Source organism: Camellia sinensis, chromosome 1, assembly GCF_055761805.1.
Source record: "Camellia sinensis isolate YWXY chromosome 1, ASM5576180v1, whole genome shotgun sequence".
In the NCBI taxonomy this organism is placed as follows: Eukaryota; Viridiplantae; Streptophyta; class Magnoliopsida; order Ericales; family Theaceae; genus Camellia; species Camellia sinensis.
In genome coordinates, this window is record NC_138961.1 from 182,247,111 (window position 1) to 182,259,778 (window position 12,668).

The following is a 12,668-nucleotide window of genomic DNA, read 5'->3' on the forward strand; positions in this document are numbered from 1 at the left end:
ATATGTTATATGAAAAGTCTAAAAACAGTTGCAAGATAGCCAAAAAATCTATGCAAAAATGGGGAATAAAGGGCAAGAACACTCACCCTTGAAGAACACTTCCAAGATCACAAGACCAGACCTCGTCTTGGATCAAAACTAGCTCAAAAAGTCCAAGATCAACCCTCTAATGCCTCAGCAACTAAGGAAAGGTGTAATGGTAGATGTTTGTGTGCAATAGTAAGAACAAACACACACTTAACTCACAAGGGAGGGAGGTATAGAGATAGAATAGACACACACTTCCAACCCTAAAAACCAGACCTCTGGAGCTTTTTTCTTTTTTCAACCCTAATAGAGGGAGAAGTGGCTCCCTCTTATAGAGCTCACTCTTGCAAAGCTTCTCAACTAAGCTAGTCAAGAGTGAAATCCCTCCATACACATGTATGGAGGGGAGCAAAGTGTATGCCAGCTAGCACAGCTAGCATAAAAATATCTGCAAAAGCAGATGTACAGTGGTCAGCCAGCCAAAAATGCTATTTGACCAAAATAGATGGCCGACCGACCATCTAGAGTGCCGACCGACCAAATATTTGGCCGATGGCAACAAAACCCAACCGGTGGCCTCAAGCCATGGCCGGTGATGTGTGGGAATGGCCAACAAGCCATTCCCTGCCCCTCAAAGGCAAAACATAAGTGTTTGGTGCAAAACCAAACACAAAACAGTCGAGTCGAGATATCTTGAGGCAGGGCGCGTGGCCGGGACCTCTGAGAACTCAAGACGAACACAAACATGGATGATCACCGAGTGTTCAAACAGTGACGTCCAAGTCTTGAGGACGGTCAAAAATAGGGTGTCTACACCGTTATTCGGCTTCAACGCTAATTTGGAATACCCGTTGGGCAAAATCACACTTCCAGTTCGTGCAGGCTCCCGATCAATGGATGTGGAATTTTTGGTTGTCAAACTTCCTTCGTTGTATAATCTCATCATAGGGTGAACTTGGCTGCATACCATGAAGGCCGTGCCCAGCACCTATCATCAACTGCTCCGCTTCCCGACAGAACGTGACATTGAACAAATCCGTGGTTCCCAGAAATCAGCACAAGCATGTTATCTCCTTACTACAAAGACACCAAGGGAGCTGGAAGTGAATTTTATTGACGTGCCGGATCGAGAGAACCTCGACGATGTTGGGCGGCTCCCAAGTGAAAAGACCACGGAAGCTTGGATCGAGTCGAAATTGACGGGAATCCTGACAGGTTCTTCATGGTCGGCGCCTCCCTGAATAAAGTCGACAGGCAACAAATAATTACCTTCTTACTCGGCAACCTTGATGTATTTGCATGGTCACCGTATGAGACACCGGGTGTGAATCCATCTGTTTCTCAGCACCGTTTAAATGTTGACCCCAAATGTAAGCCGATTATTCAGAAAAGTTGGTGGTCAGCCGCAGAACACACTGCTACCGTTGTTGAAGAAGTTAACCATTTGCTTGATGCTGGGGCAATCCGGGGAGTTATCTATCCTACATGGCAGTCGAATACTGTGGTTGTTAAGAAGAAAAATGGGACTTGGTGTGTTTGTGTGGATTTCACAGACTTAAATAAAGCTTGTCCCAAGGATTGTTTTCCCATCCCCGGAATAGACCAACTCGTAGATGCCATGTCATGTCATCAACGTATGAGCTTCCTCGATGCCTACAGAGGCTACTATCAAATTTCCATGCATTCGGAGGACCAAGACAAAACTGCATTCCTCACCCTAAGAGAGACCTATTGCTACAAGGTTATCCCTTTTGGGCTGAAAAATATGGGGGCAACTTACCAAAGATTAGTCACTGCCATGTTCAAGGAACAACTTGGCCGAACTGTGGAAGTGTACATTGACGATATGGTGGTCAAGTCCAAAGAAGAGCAAACTCATCTAGCCGATCTGGAAAAGACATTCGGCATTTTACGCAAGTACAAAATGACGCTGTACGCTTCCAAGTGTGCATTTGGGATCAGATTCGGCAAATTCCTTGGCTACATTGTTAACCACCACAAAATCGAAGCCAATCAGAGGCAAATCACAGCAATCCTGGAACTCGGCTCTCCTCGATCGGTCAAGGAGGTCCAAAAGTTGATGAGGATGCCTGCTACACTCAACAGGTTCATCAGTCATTCCACTGATCACTGTCGACAATTCTTTCATACCCTTCGGCAGGGTAAAGCTTTTGAATGGACCTCTGAGTGCGAAGCCTCTTTCAATGGTCTAAAGACCTACCTCCGATCAGTTCCACTCTTGACAACACCTTCGGCAGGTGATCCGCTCATTTTATATCTGGCAGTTTTCGACCGGGCCGTCAGCGCCGTACTATTAAAAGAAGAGCTTTGGGAGCAACGGCCAATGTATTATGTGAGCAAGGCAATGGTTGACGCCGAAACACGTTACCTTCCGTTGGAAAAACTCATCCTAGCCCTTGTCATGGCAGCAAGAAAACTGATGGATTACTTTCAAGGGCATACCATCAGGGTTCTAACGGACTAACCCCTCTGGACAGTACTCCATAGTGCAGAAGCATCAGGGCACATTTCAAAGTGGGCTCTCGAACTCAGCTAGTACGATATTTAGTTTCTTCCTAGAACCTCAATCAAGGGGCAAGTGCTTGCCGACTTTGTGGCCGAATTCACTGGAGGCCTCGCCAATTTTAAGTCTGATCAGATTCAACCTAAGCTGAACTGGAGAATTTATGTTGGGGACATTTGGCAGTTGTATTGTGACGGATCGTCTAACCAGCGTGGTAGTGGGGCGGGCGCAGTTATCATGGCTCCCGACGGGGCAATAATTGAGCAGGCTATCAAACTGGGTTTCGATGCATCGAACAATGAGACCGAATACGAAGCATTGTTAACTGGCTTACGAAATGCACATCTCCTTGCTCGACGCCTCCTCATTTTCTGCGATTCAAAGCTAGTCATCAACCAATTGAAAGGGAATACGCAGCCAAAAATGGCCGTATGACAGCTTACATGAAAACGGCGAATTCATTGCTGGCAAAATTCGACCATCATGAACTAAATCAAATTACCCGGGATCAGAACACGCATGCAGATGCCTTGGCCTGCCTAGCCTCCGCCATCAATTTAGAAATCAAACGGACGATTGAAGTAGGATTCATCCCTGAGCTGAGCATTGCCTCCTCGTAGTCAATCCAAATTGATGTCATAGAATCAGGTCCAAGCTGGATGGATCCTATCACCGAATTTCTATCTTCTGAACAGCTCCCAGCGGACAAAAAAGAAGCACACAAACTGCGGAACAAAGCCTTGGGATATTACTTGGATCCGCAAGGAAAGCTTTACAAAAAATCCCTTTCTGGCCCATATCTAGAATGCGTTCATCCGGACAAAGTCGAAAAACTCCTGATAGAAATTCATGAAGGTAGTTGTGGTGCCCATTCCGGCAGGCGCTCTCTAGCTCATCGAGCTGTGACATAAGGGTATTATTGGCTGACAATGAGAGCTGATGCCGAGTGTTACGTCAAGAAATGTGAACAGTGCCAGAAGTTTTCCCCTTTAACACATTTGCCGGCTGAAAAGTTAAGTTGCGTCACCAGTCCTTGGCCATTCGCCCAATGGCGACTTGATATCGTCTGACCATTACCTCGTGCCCCGGGCAACAAGCAATTTTTCATTGTCGCGACAGATTACTTCACAAAATGGGTTGAAGCGGAGGCACTAACACATATCCAAGATACTAATGTTAAGCGCTTTATATGGAGAAATATAATCACACAATTCGGTCTTCCGAGGGCTCTTATTTCAAATAACGGAACTCAGACCGGGAACTCTGCAGCACGTATGGTATTCCGTGGACATCACGATTGGCCGAGTAAAAGCCTTCGAATTCAGAGCCCCATCCATGAATGACACGTTTGGGCTGAATAAGCCTCCGAATTCAGAGCCCCACCGTGCCAGACAAATTTGGGCCGAGTGAGAATCGAATTCGGCGAGCGTTTCATGAGTTATGATTAACAAGCATAAACACAATTAAAGAAAGATGAACGAGGATTGATAATATGTTTAAACGTAAACTGAGACAACAGGCAAACATGTAAAATAATACGTTTTATTGAATTAATCGATAAATACATAGTTCTCTCCTAATCTATGATTAGAGCGGTACAATATGTTTAATTTTATTCGACATCCCCCTCATCATCGCTCTTCTCGACATCGAAGGCCACAAAGGAAAAATGATGACTCCAATACGATGGCAATGCCAAATCGACCCCTGTTACCTGAAGAGCCTCTGCGACCTGGAGAGCCTTGATCCACTCGTGCTTAAATCCACGGTTCTCGCATTGGCAGACCTGTTCGGCGAGCTTCTCCTTAGCCCTCTATATCCCAACTTTCCGGCCATCGTGGAAGCCTCTGTATCCCAACTTGTTCTAGTCTTTGCGGCCTCCATCGCAAACATGCTTGCCGTATCACGATCGACAATTGCATGACTTATGAGTCGTTAGGTCACCCTTTCATCCACGATTGGGTTAGACTGGCCGGCTAAATGTGTCTCGGCAGTTTTGGCCTTTTTCAACTCACGCTCAGCCTCCTTCGGGCGAGCTTCTAAGCTTCGAATGCACTCATTTTTCTGCTCTATCTACCGCCGCGCAGCACGTAGACACATGCCGACTTCATAGATGGTATACATGCCTTTCACTGCTCCATGGATACCCTCCCAAAAGACTTCAAAATCCTGTCGACCGACCATCAACTACTGGACTTTTAGTGGAAAAATCTGTCGAGCAAACTTGACTGCCACATTTGGGTCGTGAACAATTGAATCCGCTTCCGTCATCGGTTTATTCCCCAGAAAAACCGCAAAACTCAACGGGTGCGGCGTCATGCCGGATTCACCTCTCGATCACGGTCGAGGGGAGTTTCCCCACTGTTGTTTTTCCCTTCTAGGAGACCTACTTTGACGACGTAAGGACTGATGTTTTTCCTGCTCCATCGACATCCTCCTTCCCGTGTGCATAGGCTCGCCACTTTGACTCATCTCTGTATCCAACTCAGCCAATGTCCTCCCTTCTCCTCTTCTGTTGAAGAATAGTCTATTTCACATTCGCACTTGCCTAACCTTCCTCAGCAGACTGGTTTGAGTACTCTAAGCATACTAATGGGACCTACGCACACGAGACACACCCCATTTATTCCTTACGGGTGCAGCACCCCCGAGGCGATCTCATTAATGCTAAACTTCAAAAGCCTCACACCAGATAATCGGCCAAATATCTAAGCCTGGTTCCGATCTACTCATGTGCCACAAGCCACTCCACGAACTAATATCATTCGGCATTCCAGTTCATGCATGAGCTGGGGCAAGGGCAGATTAATTAAACTAATCGGCCAAATATCTAAGCCTGGCACCGATCTACTCATGTGCCATAAGCCACTCCATGAACTAATATCATTCGGCATTCTAGTTCATGCATTGGCTGGGGCAAGGACAGATTAATTAATCTAATCGGCCAAATATCTAAGTCTGGCGCCAATCTACTCATGTGCCATAAGCCACTCCAGAAACTAATAGCATTCGGCATTCCAGTTCATGCATTGGCTGGGGCAAGGGCAAATTAATTAATCTAATCGGCCAAATATCTAAGCCTGGCGCCGATCTACTCATGTGCCACAGCCACTCCATGAACTAATAGCATTCGGCATTCCAATTCATGCACTGGCTGGGGCAAAGGCAAATTCATTAATCTAATCGGCCATACGACGAGGCCCTGAGCCGGTTTACTTGTTCGGATAAATTAAGGTTAACTTAATTGCCAAATTACACTGTTATCTAATTGGCAGCTATGGAGTGGGATATTTAATTTACTCATCTCATGATCCTACTTCCTATCAGATCGATAGTTAGCATGCACAACAGACAGTAATCATTTTATCCAAAGTAATGAAAAGCAAAACTCTTTATTAATATCAAAATTTGTGTACAACTAATAGTGAAATGAAAACGAAATTTTCATTAATAAATTGAGCACAGATAGTAGCTAATTTATACATGAAAATTATCTTGAACTAACAGAAATCTGCTAAACAAAAATTACAATTGTACGTGAAAGATGCCTAACAAAAATAAGAATATCACCCAAGTCAGTCTTCAGGGTCAGATGCTAGCGGCTCAACATCCACCTGCTCGAACAGAATTGACTGGGCCAGTGTCACATTCGCAGCAGCAAGGGCTTTGAGCCAGCCATATTTGAAGCCCCGATTCTCAAACTTGGGGACTTCCTCCACATAGTTCTCCAACGCGACATCCTGCCCAGCCTAGAACGCTTTGGCAAACTCGGAGTCGACTTGCTCCTTCGCCTTCTTCAATTCTACCAAGTCGGCTTCCAGCTTGGCAATCACCTCCTTGGCTAACTTAAGCGTGTCCTCTCCTCAGCGGCCAATCTGAGCTGTTCAGAACCCCGCGCCTTTTCGGCCTTGGCTTCGGCCCTCAAACTTTCCTTCGCCACTCTCGCCGCCTTGCGCTCGGCCCTTTGAGTGGTCTCCGCAGCCCTGTCGTTCTCACTTTCAATCTCCATCTTCAGAAAGGCAATCTGTTCAATAGCATCGTGTTGACGGCGGCCTATCTCGGCTATCCTTCCCGCCGCCTATAAAACAGGAAATTAGAATAAAAACATAACAGTAATAATAATATAGGCGGATGACGGCAGACAAGGATCAAGTCATGTACCAGTATGGCCGACTGAGCGGCTAGTTCTATCGTTATCAAGTCAGGTTCCATCCGAAAAGTTACCCTGTCAACCAGCAGGGAAATTGAGGAGGCCATACTGAAGGCCACGGCAAGATCTTTAAGAGCCGATACATCAGAGGAAATCGGCACGTTTTTTATCCTTGGTTGAACCACGAATGGCACAACCGAGTCCGACTCCTCTATGCGCGGCTGTTCATCCACAACCAAGTCCGACTCTTCCATGCGCGGCCGGTTGTCAATTTGGAATCCCTCGGAGCCGACTTCGCTCTCGATAGGATGTTTCTCCCCCCTCTGATCGCTACCTTGACCCAGCCGTTCGACTGGCCTCTCCATCTCGGCAATCTCAATTTGGGTCATTTCTTCCACAATAACTAGTAGAGAAGACTCAGTCGTGGCAGCAGGTTTAGAACAGAGGGTCTCGGCCCTCTTCCGAGCGGCCATCCTTTCGTTGTTTTTCTTCTTGGCAAGTTGCGTGAGTGATACCTAGTCATATATTCAGGGTACGCGCTGGGAAGGTCCCCTAAGTCTGTAAAGATGTCCTCGAAGGAGGCATCCCCTCGGCCAGAGGTGGACGGAGGGTTAGATGAATTGAGGCCGGCTTCCTCAAAGGCCAACTTTAAAGCCTCGTCTACCTCGGCTTCAAACTGGCTTCACTCCTCAGCGACCTCTTCAGCTACTTGCACCTGCTCCGAATCGGATGCCTTCAAACCAACTTGTCTCAAGTTTTTGAAGTTGGTTAAGAGAAGGGCCGTAAGATATTCTTCACCCCTCGGAACTAGAATGTTGTCCGCCGCTGAAAATGTCGTGTATGTCAGCTCATATCGAAGAAGAATGTGGGCCGCCCTCCCTTGTTTCTGAAGGCTTGGATGGTCGAAGTATTGGAGCGCGACTTTGATTTCCGCAAGAACGGAATCGTCGGTTAAAACCAAAACTTTCTTCAAATCATTTCCTGAACAAGTAAAACAATAAGACCACGAAAATAAAACTAGATACATATAAGGAAAATAAACGCAAGGAGCTATACGGACACCTGGTTCGCCTCTCTGTCTAGGAATAGGATCTAGGCGGCCTTCGCCTTCGCCGAATTCCCAGTTACCTCGGACAACGACCATGATCATCATCAAGTCGCTTGCCAGAGCTGGCAAGCATAGTCACTAATTGATGGTCGATGTCCTTGGCCCTGAGGAAATAGTGCCCATGTCGGCCAGAAGACTTGGCCAAGGCATAACAATGCCAAATAGTAGGTATGCCGAGATTGATCCTAAGGCGATAGTTTAACTCCATAATCCCCTTTATGATTTGGAAGAAATTTACATTAGGTTAGGAAGGGATTAGACCCCAATGGCGAAGGACGGCCCTAAGAAATGGGTGAAGGGGGAAATGGACTCCGCCCTCAGCAATTGATAAGAGAGGGAAGACGATTGTGCTTTGGTCAGCCCTCTCCATATCAAGGGTGCTGTCTGTCACGAGCGACAGATGGACGTCATCGGGGATGGAAAAATGGTGTCAAAAGCTAGAGACTCGATCTGCAGAAAGGAGGTCTTTCAAATGCTTTGCCATTTTCTCCAGTCTATGGAATACGCTAAATCAAAAAAAAAAACAAAGAAATGGGATTTGAAATAAAGAGGAAGAAAACTTACAAGAGACGGAGAAGACAATGAAGAAGGATAGAGGTTGCAGAGGTGTATCGGAAGGCAAACCAAGACCTTCAAATATTCAGAAAATATACACGCATTCGAAAAGACAACAAAATTTTAAATCATAATAATAAATGAAAGAAGTGTACGAAGGGGCGGGAAGTTGCAATGATAACCGAAAAGCGTGTGCGCTCTAACACTTGCGTTGGAATGAGGTTAACCACCGAATTTCAGCTCTGACTTTTCAAGTTCAAAACCAAACACGCCAGCTAACTGTTGTTAGTGGAGTGTTTTGGGAGCAATTGTGGGAGCTAAGTATTAGGGGATGTAAAGAGGCTGAATATTATTCTTAGAGAATCGAGATATATGCATTGCATTTGGCCCTGTCTTATATAAATTCAGAGGTATCCTAATCGGCCATAGAACCAGCTGAGCGAGGAGCCGAGTGGAGATTGGTTTGCAACAGAAGGAGTCGAGTAAATAATTGCAAGGTGGACTAAAGGTGGGCCCAACCCTGAGGGCCAGAGGAAAATATAAATAGGGGAACATCAGCCAAAGAGAGGTATGTGAGAACAAGTAAGCTTACCTTAAGATAGAAGTAATCAAGAGAGTAAATACTGACTTATCCATCGAAGTGCTAATTCTGGCACCCCCGACCGGAGTGTTCATTCCTTTTCAGGTGACTAGCTGAGGAACTCGAGCGTCCCATTGGATCTGAAGAGTATTTCCAAACCACATCTTCCACAAAGACCTAGACAGGGCATTGGTATCTGGGTTACCACCCCCAGAAATACCAGACTCAGAAGAACTTGAACCTGATTCTGACCTTACAGACTCAGTGGAATCAGATTCTAGCTCATCACCCAATTCATAACTAGACAGATAGCCGTCCTCCAGCTGCCAGGTAAGAGATGGTGCCTTTGATGCATCCAAAATGTTGCTGGTTGGGTTCACGCCCGGTTCTTTCTGATCACGAAGACAGTAAGGTTATCCCTCAAGTCCTCTGAGTCGGCCGTAGGATCTGTCAAGAGACAAGCTAGTGTTGCCCCTGCTCCAAGTTCGTTGTTGTCTGAGTCACTTTCCATGCTCTGTTTAGCTTCAGTACTTGGTTCAGCTCTTTCCTTGGTATCACTATCTTGCAACTGTAGATCAAAGAAGATTTCAAACCCAGGGACACACTGTTTCGTGGAATACACTCAAGGCTCGGGAAAGCCGCAAAAGGGAAAATCTTCTCCCTTCCGAAAAAAGCGGCCATTCAGCGTTCCTTGGATTGACCTGTGGATGAGCTCATAGTGTTTCCCGGCTTGCTTGGCCTTGGCTCTGCCTTTGATTTCTTCTCCTTTCCTGATCTAGTCCTCTTTGGTGGGTACATAGCCCAGTCCAAAGGCATGTGGGTTGTGTGGCACATTTGTCAGTGCTACCACGCCTTTCCGGCCACTTCTTTCGAGTCCCATTCTTGGCATATACTGTAGTTTATTCAAGAAATAGATAGACTGGGGGCTGACATACATGCCCTCATCTACGACCAAAATGGTATGTACTACCTAGGCTTCAGCCAGAGCGAAGCCCGAGAGGAACATATCGTCCTTACCATGGGTGATCTCCAGCACTAGCATAGTTACCTCTGGTAGCAGATGAATGGATGAATTCCCAAAAACAATTGCCACTCCTCCCCCATGAGAGTACTTCAACATTTGATGGAGAGTGAAGGAGACAGCTTTCACATGATGTAACCAGGGCCTCTCTAGTAGCAGATTAAAAGTAGCCGGCACATCCAGGGCATGGAACTCGACCTCCTGCTGAGCTGGGCCCACCTGAACTCTAACTTTCACCGTACCCACGACCTTTTTACTTCTATTATCATATGCCTGAATTACTTGGGCTATGGGAACAAAGTCTGCTAGTTTAAGGCCAATTGCATAGGCTGTGCGTGAAAGACAGACCTTAATGGCCAAACTGGTATCTACTAACACCACCGGTATCTATTTCTCCCTGCACTCCACAGATATTTACAAGGGTTTGTTGTGAGCTGGGCCCTCCAGCGGCAGTTCTTTGTCAGAGAAGGTTAGGGTTAGCTTAGCGCCACCTGGGAAGACCAATCCAACAAGCTGTCCGGGGGTAGTGTCAATGGATAACTTAGCCTTGTCCATTGCTGACAGTACTGCATGTTGATGTACCTGGGAGGCCATGAGAAGACCCCAGATGGAGATGTCAGCTTGGATTTTCTTAAGCTGTTTCAACACTGCCTCTTCTTCCAACTGTTTCTCTTTCTGTTTCTCGACCTCTCTATCTTTTCCAGACACCTCAGCTTGATCTAAGTGTGATGGCTTAAAATACTATCCGCTTCTTGTCATGTGTTCTATTTCTTCAGCATACCACGTGTTATCTGGAAAGCACTCACCCCAGTCTTCATCGGTGTGGGCCAGATACAAATCGTCATCGTCCCACCATGCACCTTCAGCAGCCGAAAAACAGTTGTCTGGCTCCGTTTGTTTTACCTTCACATCACAGATATCCTCCATAGGGTGTTGGGCCATTACTGCTTTCTAGTTATCTTCAACCTTCTCTTGTTCAAACTGCTTCAGTGCAACTTCATGTTCTATGCCCACAGTGCCCAGTTCCTAAGTTGAATTTTCTATGCCAGCATTCTCCAACAGCTTTCCCTTCTCTTCGGCCCTTCCGGCCACTACAACAATTCCTGCTTCCTTTCCCTCCGGTTTCAGTTCAATTCCTTCCTCCTTATTCGGCTCATCACTCAGCCACCCACAGTTATCAGTTGATCCGTTCAAGTCAAACCAGCCAATCTGCATATCTCCTTGATCCTGCTCGTCAAAGAATTACAGGTTATCTAAATCCTCCTCGAGTTCTGCCAAATCATCCATCCCTTGGCTCGAGCCATATTTCCTAACCACATTAACCTCTACCACAGTTGGCAACACCAATTTAGGCTTGATTTGACATAGTTGGCACAATGTAGCAGCTTGGATCATACACCCTATTAGGTAAGTCCTCAGAACTCTCCGGCAACAAACTCATACCTTCCTCCAAGGTCGACCTCCTTTCTACTGCAACTGTCACCACCACAGGCTTAGGTTAAAGTGCGGATGTGTCCATCATGTACAAATCTGTGATTTTGGGAATGAACAACATTCGTCTTGGTAGGTGGGAAGGGGTAATATATACACTGGGGTCATAGGGGATGGCCAATGTATGGATCAGGTTTAGATTTTGAGGTGGAGGAACTTGATTGTGGGCCGGGAGTGGGTTTGCAGTTACATTTGGTTTCTAGGGTAGCGCAATTATCTGGTTGTCAATGAGGTCTTGAATCTCACGACGCAGTCGGAAGCATTGGTCGATATCATGACTATGTTATTGGTGAAATGCACAATATTTTGCGGGGTTGTATTTGGATGAAAGAGGATCAGGTAATGGGTGGGGTTCTAATGGTTTGAGGTGCCCCTTTTTGACTAGCACCTTCATGGCTTGAGAGAAGGTCATATAGAGCTGGGTAAAAGTCTTTTGGGATCGGGTAAGATTGGTTGAAGTTTGTAGAGTTGTGTTGGCAAAGGGATTGCCAGTCTTGGTTGTGGTGGTGACAATACTCACATCTGACGGCCTCGCAGTTGTGCTACCAGTGGTGGTAGCATTGGAACTGCACACAGAAGGCCTTTTTGCTAGCTCATTCTCATCTGTAGTCAGCCCTTGTTTCATGGCATCTTCGATTTGCACCCCCATCTTATGGAGTTCTGTAAATGTGGATAAAGGTAAGACGATCATCTTTTGCAACAGTTTGCCATGTAAATTCCGGACAACCATCATGAACTGATCCTTCTTAGAAGGCCTTGTGGTCCTCATTGAGGCCTTAGCTCTCCACCTCGTCACAAATTTCGGGAAGCCTTCCTTCGGCTCTTAGCTAGTTGCCTCGAGATCATGAGTTGTGACCACGATTTGTGTATTATACGAATATTGTGCGATGAAAGCCTCGGCCATCTCCTCTCAATTTTTCTTGACAGAATCTTCTAACTTCGCATACCAAATAGCTGTTATACCAGACATGGTACGGCCAAAGAGAGACAACTTCTGTAATCTAGTCAGGCCCATAGGCCATAAGATGTCCGAAAATAGCCGTAGATGTACCATGGGATCTCTAGAGCTGTCAAATCAATCGATGTGCAGCATTTTGAACCGATCTGGCAATGTTACTGTAGAATCAGCATACCCCTCCTTTATGTCTGGGATGGAGTTAACACCTTGTGCTCTCTTTGAATAGCTTCTCCAGTTTATTGACCTTAAGCGCA